Source organism: Pseudorca crassidens, chromosome 4, assembly GCF_039906515.1.
Source record: "Pseudorca crassidens isolate mPseCra1 chromosome 4, mPseCra1.hap1, whole genome shotgun sequence".
Classification (NCBI taxonomy): Eukaryota; Metazoa; Chordata; class Mammalia; order Artiodactyla; family Delphinidae; genus Pseudorca; species Pseudorca crassidens.
Window position 1 is genome coordinate 86061367 of NC_090299.1, and position 10491 is coordinate 86071857.

Sequence of the window (10491 nt, forward strand, 5' to 3'; positions counted from 1 at the left end):
GAATTTCTACATTACAAAAATTCCCTTTTTGTTAGAAATCTTCCTCAGTTTCTGCTCCCATTTGTCTACTCAAAGACTATTCCAAGTTGGTTAAACTGCTTAGTAATTAAGTCATTTAAGGTATTGACTCCATTTCTGGCCATGATAGGGTTAACAGGGACCAGACTAACCCTCTGCCATGAGCAAATAGAAAACTGGACAAATTATACGTAACATTATTTTCAGTTATGAATATCAGGCATCACAGAAACATGACAACTAAGAGAAGGGAAGCTAATGATGTGAACCCTAAGATCACTATAGCTTTCTGACTGTAGCCACTTTTGAGATTACATTGCCCCAAACAGAATCAACAGCAGAAACTGGGGGTATCAATGATTGAAGAAAAAGAAATTAGAATTTGAGGCGAATTGACATCTAGAATAGGAACAGCATAATTTGGAAATTCAAAATATCCCATACTGTTTTCTACCAAATAAGTAAGCTACTCATAAGACTTTGTGTTCACACGCTGAAGTCAATTTTCACCCATGGCCTTAAAATATCTTGATTTTTTTACCATTTTTATATCTTTCAGTGTTATGAACTGTTAAAATTGCTAAAATTCCTGGTTAATGGAATGTGACCTTTTTGCAGTTAATAAGATAAAATATCTTATTAACTTATTAATCATGCAGTTAATAAGATAAAATAATTCCTAGTATATGTGACTATTCCTGTCAGGGTAAATAGCCAGTGTGGAAGAGATCCAAGTTAGGAAATTGGCCCCCAGTATCCAGTTGGTCTACTCATACAACAGTGCCTTATCAGGAACTCAGTGTTTAATTAGATTCCTAGCAGATGTGATCATCTTGATACTCAGTTAGGGAGTAGTTACATAAGCCTTGGTAAACAGGAGCCCATATGTTGGAGCCCATGCATAGCTCCACTCACTGTCACCACTTTGTTAATTTGTTCTAGGGACAGGCACTGGGGTGGATGATAATAAAGGCTGTCTGATGTGACCTGGCTGGGTAATTTTGCCTACTTTATTGCTTATTCCCTATTCTATGATGGATAATCTCTGGTAGGAAATAATATTCTGTCCTATGGTTGAATGTTCCATCTCTAACAGGGTCCCATAGCATGCCAGGGGTTGTTTTTCCAAACACATGTAATTCTTCAGTCTAGATGACTTTGTAATGCTGTGTTGTGATTCTGCCATTAACCTTGGCAGAGATTCCATACAGTGTCTTTTCTCACTATTGATGTATTTAATACTATAAGGTCTACCTAATATTATAGCCCACCACAGGCTACACCAACTGCAGAGTTCTGTTCTGCTATGGGCCCACTCAAAACTGGTAGTGTTTTGTGTTACCTGGCATATGAGTCACAGGATGGAATACATATGCTTTCCCCAATTCCTGGAAAGGCCTACAAATAACTACTGTTTTTTTCTCTTTGTAGAAAGAAAGGCAAATACAAAAATCTATTCTCTTTTGGAAATCATGTCCTCAAATACCCCTGATCACTGGATTCCAATTAATGTCACTGATGTGGCAGATCACACTTGAATATTCATAGGGTTTATCTCCCACTTTCTAAGGTGCATGTGACTTACACAGGTGTCCAACATAATAGTCACTTCTTGTTCATCCTGTGTGATTAGCTCAATGTTATATCAACATAGTCAGTTCATACAATTTTCTGAAGGATATCCAGATAATTCATCTCATTGGCCTATATTATGAGTGAAGAGAAAAAAGTTTATTTTATATAGTCCTCAGTAAAAATTGTAAATGTTTGCTGTTTCTGTTCCAAGTGAATGAGCCCTCTGTCTGATCTTCTCAGATAGAGATGGCAGAGAACACAATTACCAAAGAAATGACCTCCTACTATGTACCTGAAGATGCGTTAATAGGCTCTAGCAGAGATATCCCATCTTAAAGAGAGGCTGAGAGTAGAGTGAATTCTTGGATGAGTTTGCAGGAGGCCAGTACCATTTTCCAGGATCTTTTGGTTTTGCAAGGCCCAGATATGATGGAGCTAATCATCCTGCATTCTTTAACTTTTTAAGATCGTTAATTTGTACCATCCATAGAAATGTGATCTTATCTTGTGTTTGTGCTTTGGTTTGGATCAGGGTGGTGGTGAGAGGAAGATGTTTCAAGGTTATAGTGGATATCCCAAAATACGTCCATGTTGTAACTATGAAACTGATCTTATATAGAGAAAGGGTCCTTGAAATGTACACTCATACCTTGTTTTGTTGTGTTTTGCTATATGGTGCATCACACATGTTGGCTTTTGACAAAGTGAAAGTTTGTGGTAACACTGAGTGAATTAAGTCAATCCGTGCCATTTACCAATAGCCTTTGTTCACTTCATATGTTTTTGTTACATTTGGGTGATCTTGAAATATTTCAAATTTTTTCATTATTATTATATTTTCGATGGTGATCTGTGATCAGTGATCTTTGTTGTTACTATTTTAAGTTGTGAGGTTGCACCAGAACACCTCACTCATATAAGATGATGAACTTAATCAATAAATATACGTGTTCTAACTTCTCCATCAATTGGCTATTCCCCTGTCTCTCTCCCACTCCTCAGATCTCCCCCTTCCCTCAGGCACAACAATATTGATATTAGGCCATTAATAACACTGCAATGGCCTCTAAGTATCTAGTAAAAGGAAGAGTTGAATGTACTTCGTTTTAAATCAAAAGCTAGAAATAATAAAGCTTAGTTATGAAGGCAGGTGGAAAGCTAAGGTAGGCCAAAAGCTAGGCCTCTTGCACAAAATCAAGGAATATTTTTGCAAATGAAAATTTCTAGAAGGAAATGAAAAGTGCTACTCCAGCAAGCACACAAATGATAAGAAAGTGAAATAGTCTTATTACTGATGTGGAGAAAATGTCTGTGGTCTAGATAGGAGATCAAATCAGCCACAACATTCTCTTAAGCCAAAGCCTAATCCAGAGCAAAGACTTAACTCTCTTCAGTTCTGAGAAGGCTGAGAGTGGTGAGGAAGCTGCAGAAGAAACATTGGAACTAGCAGAGTTTGAATCATTTAGTTGAAGGAAAGAAGCCAACTTCATAACATAAAAGTACAAGGTGAAGCAGCAAGTGCTGATGTAGAAGCTACAGCAAGTTATCCAGAAGATCTAGCTAAGATCATTCATAAAAGTGGCTACCCTAGGGCTTCCCTGGTGGTGCAGTGGTTGAGAGTCTGCCTGCCGATGCAGGGGACACGGGTTCGTGCCCCGGTCCGGGAAGATCCCACATGCCGCGGAGCGGCAGGCCCAGAGCCTGTGCTCCGCAACGGGAGAGGCCACAACAGTGAGAGGCCCGTGTACTGCCAAAAAAAAAAAAAAAAAAAAAAAGCAAAACAAAACAAAACAAAAAAAAGTGGCTACCCTAAACAACAGACTTCCAATGTTGACAAAAGATCCTTATATTGGAAGATGATGCAATTTAGGACTTTCATAGTTAGAGAAGAGAAGTCAATGCCTGACTTTAAAGTTTCAGAGGACAAGCTGACTCTCTTGTTAGGGGCCAAAGCAGCTAGTGACTTGAAGTTGAAGCCAGTGCTCTTTTACCATTCCAAAAGTCCTAGGGCCCTTAAGAATCATGCTAAATATACTCTGCCTGTGCTTTATAAATGGAACAACAAAACCCAGATGACAGCACATCTCCTCTTTACAACATGGATTACTGAATATTTTCAGCCCAGTGTTGAGTCCTCTGCTCAGAAAGAAAAGGTTCCTTTCAAACATACTGCTCATTGACAAAGCACCTGGTTACCCAAGAGCTCTGATGGAGATGTGTAATGAGATTACTGTAGTTTTCATGCCTGCTAACACAACAACCATTCTTCATCCCAGAGATCAAAGAGTAATTGCAACATACAACTCTTATTATTTAAGGAATACATTTTGTAAGGCTATGGCTGCCTCAGATAGTGATCCCTCTGATGGAGCTGGGCAAAGTCTGCTGAAAATTTTCTGGAAAGGATTCACCATTCTAGACACCATTAAGAACATTTGTGATTCATGGGAAGAAGTAAAAATCTCAACATTAACAGGGATTTGAAAGAAGTTGATTTTAGCTCTCATGGATGATTTTGAGGGGTTCAAGATTTCAGTGGAGGAAGTAACTGCAGATGTGGCGGAAATAGCAGGAGAACTTGAATTAGATGTGGACCCTGAAGGTCTGAATTCACTGCAGCAATCTCCTGATAGAACTAACAAGTGAGAAGTTGCTTCTTATGGATGAGCAAAGAAAGTGATTTCTTGAAATGGAAAGTACAGCTGGTGCAGATGCTGTGAAAATTGTTGAAATGAAAATAAACAATTTAGAATATTACATAAACTTAGTTGATAAAGTGGCAGCAGGGTTTGAGCATATAGACTCCAATTTTCAATGAAGTTCTACTGAGAGTAAACTTCTATGGAACAACATAGCATGTTACAGAGAAATTATTCATGAAAGGAAGAGTCAGTTGATGTGCAGACTTCAGTGTTTTCTTATTTAAAGAAATTGTCACCTAGTCTTAAGCAGCCACCACTCTGATCTGTTAACAGTCTTTAACAAGGCAAGACCTCTACCAGCAAAAAGATTATGACCCACTAAACGTTCAGATTAGCAATAAAGCACTTTTTAATCAAGGAAGGTACATTTTTGTACACTTAATAGACTACATTGTAGTGTAAACATAACTTTTATATACACTGAGAAACCAAAAAACTTGTGACTGATTTTATTGTGATTTTTGCTTTGTTGTGGTGGTCTGAAACCCAAACTACAATACCTCTGAAATATATCTGTAATTAAGTTAAGCATATAAAGATAAGTTCATACTGGTTTTAGGATGGGCTCTAAATCCAGTGACAGATATTCTTATGACAAGAAGGATGGAAGGGGTTTATAGACACAAAAGGAAAAGGTGATGTGAAGAGAGACAGCAATTGGAGAGAAACCACAGCCAAGGAGCAGCATGCATTGTCAGTAGCCAACAGAATCTAGGAGAATCATGGAATGGATTTTTTCAAAAAATCTCAAAAGGAAATGGACCTTGACACACTTTGATTTCAATCTTCTGGCTTCCAGAACTGTGGAAGAATAAATTTCAGTTGTTATAAACTACCAAGTTTGTGGTAATTTGTTATAGCAGCCCTAAGACTCTAATACAGACTGCTTCTACCCAACCTTTCCCACTATTACAACTTTTATCCCGCATCTCAAGGATACAGTTTGGATTTGTGCCACTGACAAAGTATTTCTATCCAATTATATATTTGAGGGACTGAAAAAATCATCAGTTGCCCCAGGATGCTGTCATCCTCTTGGGAAAGAATTGAGGAAATTATTAGCATGTACACTTACTGTGATGCTACAGCGTTCTTCCTGTAAAGGACCCAGTCTCTTCATTAGTCAATGGATCAGGTCTAAAAATTCCAGGTCTAAAACTTGGCAAGTGATTATGATTTGAGTGAAGCGATGGTCCTCATCCTTCTGATACTGATCCTTGAACTCTTCTGGTAGTATAGACAGGACAATGCCCATTTTGGTGGCCTATCTGTTTATCTCTATCACCATACTGATAGCTTTTCATGGGTTAAGGCTGCCTGGCTGCCACTCTAACCTCACTGTTCACTGTGATCATTGTGACTGCTTGACTTCTGATGACTGAGTGCCATTACCTAGTCTGTATTATTTTTGGACTTGATTACAATTAACATTATTGAGCTCAGTTTTGTTACTGCCAACAGCCTGGCCCTCACAGTATGGCCACAATGAACATTTTATAACTTCAGTAAACAATCATATGGTAGATTTTCCAGACTTACAAGCATATAAATCTTAATATATCCACTGCTCTAAGCCTTTGGATTCCTTCTTTCACTGTTTCTCATGGCACTTTCAGCATATCACTTTTACTTCCTATAGGCCATCACTTTTTCCAAGTTTCTCCTGGAGTCTAAACTCAGGTATTAAATCCTATGTCCTGAGAGAGTGCTCTAAAATTTAAAAAGATGCTTCCTTATAAAACTTTAAATTCTACTTTCCTTAATTCTTTCCTCAGCATACAGTTCCACATATCATCTCTCAGTTCCTGCAGGTAAATATTGGATAAGTCCTCCAGTTCTTTTGAGTTATACTATGTTTCCTCCCTTAGTAGATCCATCTTATACCTGGCTCTATACACATGATTAACCCTAGTTATTGGCCTGTGACCAAGAAGGGAGATAAGAGCAGATACTGACAGGGATACAAGATGTTCTGAAGGGTAGAGGACAGTATATCATCCTCAAACAATGGAGAAGTGCTATCCCTTCACAGAGAGGAGTAGGCTCAGGGGAATCTAGGAAATCAAGATTTTCACACACATTAACTATTTCTCTGTCATTCTGCTCTTTCTCAACTAGGGTCTTGATCTTTGAAAAATTTAAAACTAGGTTGGGACTTTAAGTAGAACTGGAAATATTTTATTTCAAAATGACACTGATTTTTTTTCCTTCTGCAAGAGATGGGAATTTCTTTATATGCTGCTAAGGACGCTCCTCTGGCTTTCTCACTTAGCCTTAATATGATGGTTTAGAGTCCTCATTCTGTCATTATATTTGCCACAGAAAATATAATGCAGAAACAAACATGTACCTTCATTTATTCTTAATTTCTGTTTTTCTCATATTTATCCAGTACCTGATATATCACAACCACTAATAACTATTCTTCCAAAAGTATATGGTCCCAATTCACCATGACTAAAAGTAGTAAAATATTCACAGTTATCACAGTCCAGGTATTATCTGTGTACAGTGGAGTATTAGAAAAGTCCCTTTTTTACTCATTACATTTTCCCTCAAGTATTTGAAAAGAAACCTTATTTTTTGTGTTTGTTAGAATTCATACACACACATATATATGTATAATATATAAATTTCAAATTAAAAAGATATATTTTGTTAAGAGTAGTGAGGAGATGGAAATATGATAGTTTCTCAATGAAAGTTTATCAACCATTAAAGAGTTTGTACAAGTAACCTAGAAGTCCTTGACACTCTGGACTTTGTTCCAATTTGACATTGATCCACTATATTAATATTCTTTGGGATTGTTTATTTAAAGAGCTACATATGTACTGTGTTTTTGGTAAATCATAATATCATTGTTACATATTGCTGTATAACCAACCATTTTTTTTAACATCTTTATTGGAGTATAATTGTTTTACAATGGTGTGTTAGTTTCTGCTTTATAACAAAGTGAATCAGCTATACGTATACATATATTCCCATATCTCCTCCCCCTTGCGTCTCCCTCCCACCCTCCCTATTCCACCCCTCTAGGTGGTCACAAAACACCGAGCTGATCTCCCTGTGCTATGTGGCTGCTTCCCACTAGCTATCTATTTTACATTTGGTAGTGTATATATGTCCATGCCACTCTCTCACTTTGTCCCAGCTTACCCTTCCCCATCCTCATGTCCTCAAGTCCATTCTCTACATCTGCGTCTTTATTCCTGTCCTGTCTCTAGGTTCTTCAGAACCATATATATGTGTGTGTGTATATATATATATATATATATATATATATATATAATTTTTTGTTTGTTTGTTTAGATTCTATATATATATATTAGCATACGGTATTTGTTTTTCTCTTTTTGACTTACTTCACTCTGTATGACAGACTCTAGGTCCATCCATCTCATTACAAATAACTCAATTTCATTTCTTTATATGGCTGAGTAATATTCCATTGTCTATATGTGCCACATCTTCTTTATCCATTCATCTGTTGATGGACACTTAGGTGGCTTCCATGTCCTGGCTATTGTGGTACGTGACTCTTTTTGAATTATGGTTTTCTCAGGGTATATGCCCAGTCGTGAGATTTCTGGGTCATATGGTAGTTCTATTTTTATTTTTTAAGGAACCTCCATGCTGTTCTCCATAGTGCCTGTATCAATTTACATTCCCACTAACAGTGCAAGAGCGTTCCCTTTTCTCCACACCCCCTCCAGCATTTATTGTTTATAGATTTTTTGTTGATGGCCATTCTGACTGGTGTGAGGTGATACCTCATCGTAGTTTTGATTTGCATTCCTCTAATGATTAGTGATATTGAGCATCCTTTCATGTATTTGTTGGCAATCTGTATATCTTCTTTGGAAAAATGTTTATTTAGGTCTTCTGCCCATTTTTGGATTGGGTTTTTGTTTTTTTGATATTGAGCTGCATGAGCTGCTTGCATATTTTGGTGATTAATCCTTTGTCAGTTGCTTTGTTCACAAATATTTTCTTCCATTCTGAGGGTTGTCTTTTTGTCTTGTTTATGGTTTCCTTTGCTGTGCAAAAGCTTTTAAGTTTCATTAGGTCCCATTTTTTAATTTTTGTTTTTATTTTCACTTCTCTAGGACGTGGACCAAAAAGGATATTGCTGTGATTTATGTCATAAAGGGTTTGGCCTATGTTTGCCTCCAAGAGTTTTATAGTGTCTGGCCTTACATTTAGGTCTTTAATCCATTTTGAGTTTATTTTTGTGTATGGTGTTAGGGAGGGTTCTAATTTAGATCAATGGAACAGGATAGAAAGCCCAGAGATAAACTCACATTCACATGGTCAACTTATTTTTGATAAAGGAGGCAAGAATATGCAATGGAGAAAAGACAGCCTCTTCAGTAAGTGGTGTTGAGAAAACTGGACAGCTACATGGAAAAGAATGAAATTAGAACACTCCCTTACACTATACACAAAAATAACCAACCATTCTTAAACTTAGGGTTAAAACAGCACCATATTATTTGCTCATGACCCTCTGGACCAGCAATTTGGTCTGGGGTCAGGGAAGTGTTATCTTTGGAGCTTCCCTGAGCTTACTCTTCAGTACAGAGTTAGCCATCAGCTTAGCTGGAGCAGAATGATACAAGAAGGCATCAGTCACATGGCTGGAGTTTGGCAGATTAGTAGGAAGCTTTGATTTTCACTTTCTTGTGGCCTCTCCAACAGACAAGCTTGGACTTTTTTGAGATGAGAGCAGAATTTTATAACACCTTGCATGTAAGTTCTAGGCCTAGGTCACTTCTGCTTCTATTGAGTTTTAGAACACGTCACTAGTCAAGTCCATATTCAAAGGGTGGAGAAGTAGCTTCCACCTCTTGATAGGAGGAGATACAAAGCAAACAAAGTCATTTTTAATGCACTACAGTAAGAAACTCATTAAATACGAAATCACCAAAGCTAGGTTCGTTTGATTTATTACGGGAAGGGTGTAGAGTACTTTGACTGGACTTTATTACTGCTTCAGAACAGGGAAGTCAAAGGAAGATAGTTAGGGTGTTGGGACCTGGTTAGTGATATCAAGGAAGACTTTGTAAAGAACAGGTTGTGACTTGACAAGGTTTATGACATAACTTTGGATTGCTGGACATGGTGAGGTGAAGTCTTGAATCTAGGTTATTAATATTATTGTTATTATTTTCATTATTATTATTTGGCCAAATGTCCTATATTTATTCACATATGAGCTGTGTTTAATATAGTCATGATGGATATAGTGCATAACATCTGACAGCAGCAAGACCTTTTGAGGAACTGAATATCAACTACAATATCATGCAAATATCTATACACACAGAACATTTCTTTTTTAAAGTACATAACATTATTAAAATGTAAAATAAAATATATAAACACAAAAAAAGACAAGAAAAAATATAATTCTTCCAGAGAACTACAAATGGAAGAGTCAGTAGAGTACCTCTGCTGCACTTCAATAAAGTGGAACTACCAAGAATAAACATGTTTATTGAAATAACTGAACTAAACCCTGGTAGCTCAGTGCTTAATCTAACAGCCATTTGTAATACTCAGACTGCTGCATTGTCAAAGCAGTTGTTGAAGTCATGCACATCAACTCAAAGTACCAGGATATTTGACAGTGGCATCCAGAACAGGAAATGCAAACTCTTCCAACAGGAAAGGATTAAGTCAGTTGTGATATTTTTACTGTCAAGGGTCAAGAGAAATACTTTATACTGCTGATTGTTTCTCTAATATTGAATAAATTACATGACAAAACTTGCCTCTATAACTTTGCTTTAACTACATATTTGTAACTTTTACAGTAGTCCAGCCCTTTTATAACTTTATCTCCTGTGCTCTTTAAACCAGCCTTGCAAATTGGCGCAGAAAACAAGTCCCCATTTTTCTTATATAATACCATTCTTCCCCATTCCTCAAGATTAAATTAAGAAAATCTGCATTCTTTACTGGATTATTAGTCTAAGTTTTTCTCCACCACTGGGGAAAAAAAACCCAAAAACCTACTTGTAAGGCTGCTTTAAAAACTGTTTGGTGTGTGGATTAAAGACCTAAATGTAAGGCCAGATACTATACAACTCTTAGAGGAAAACATAGGCAGAACACACTTTGACGTAAATCACAGCAAGATCTTTTTTGACCCACGTCTTAGAGTAATGAAAATTAAAACAAAAATAAA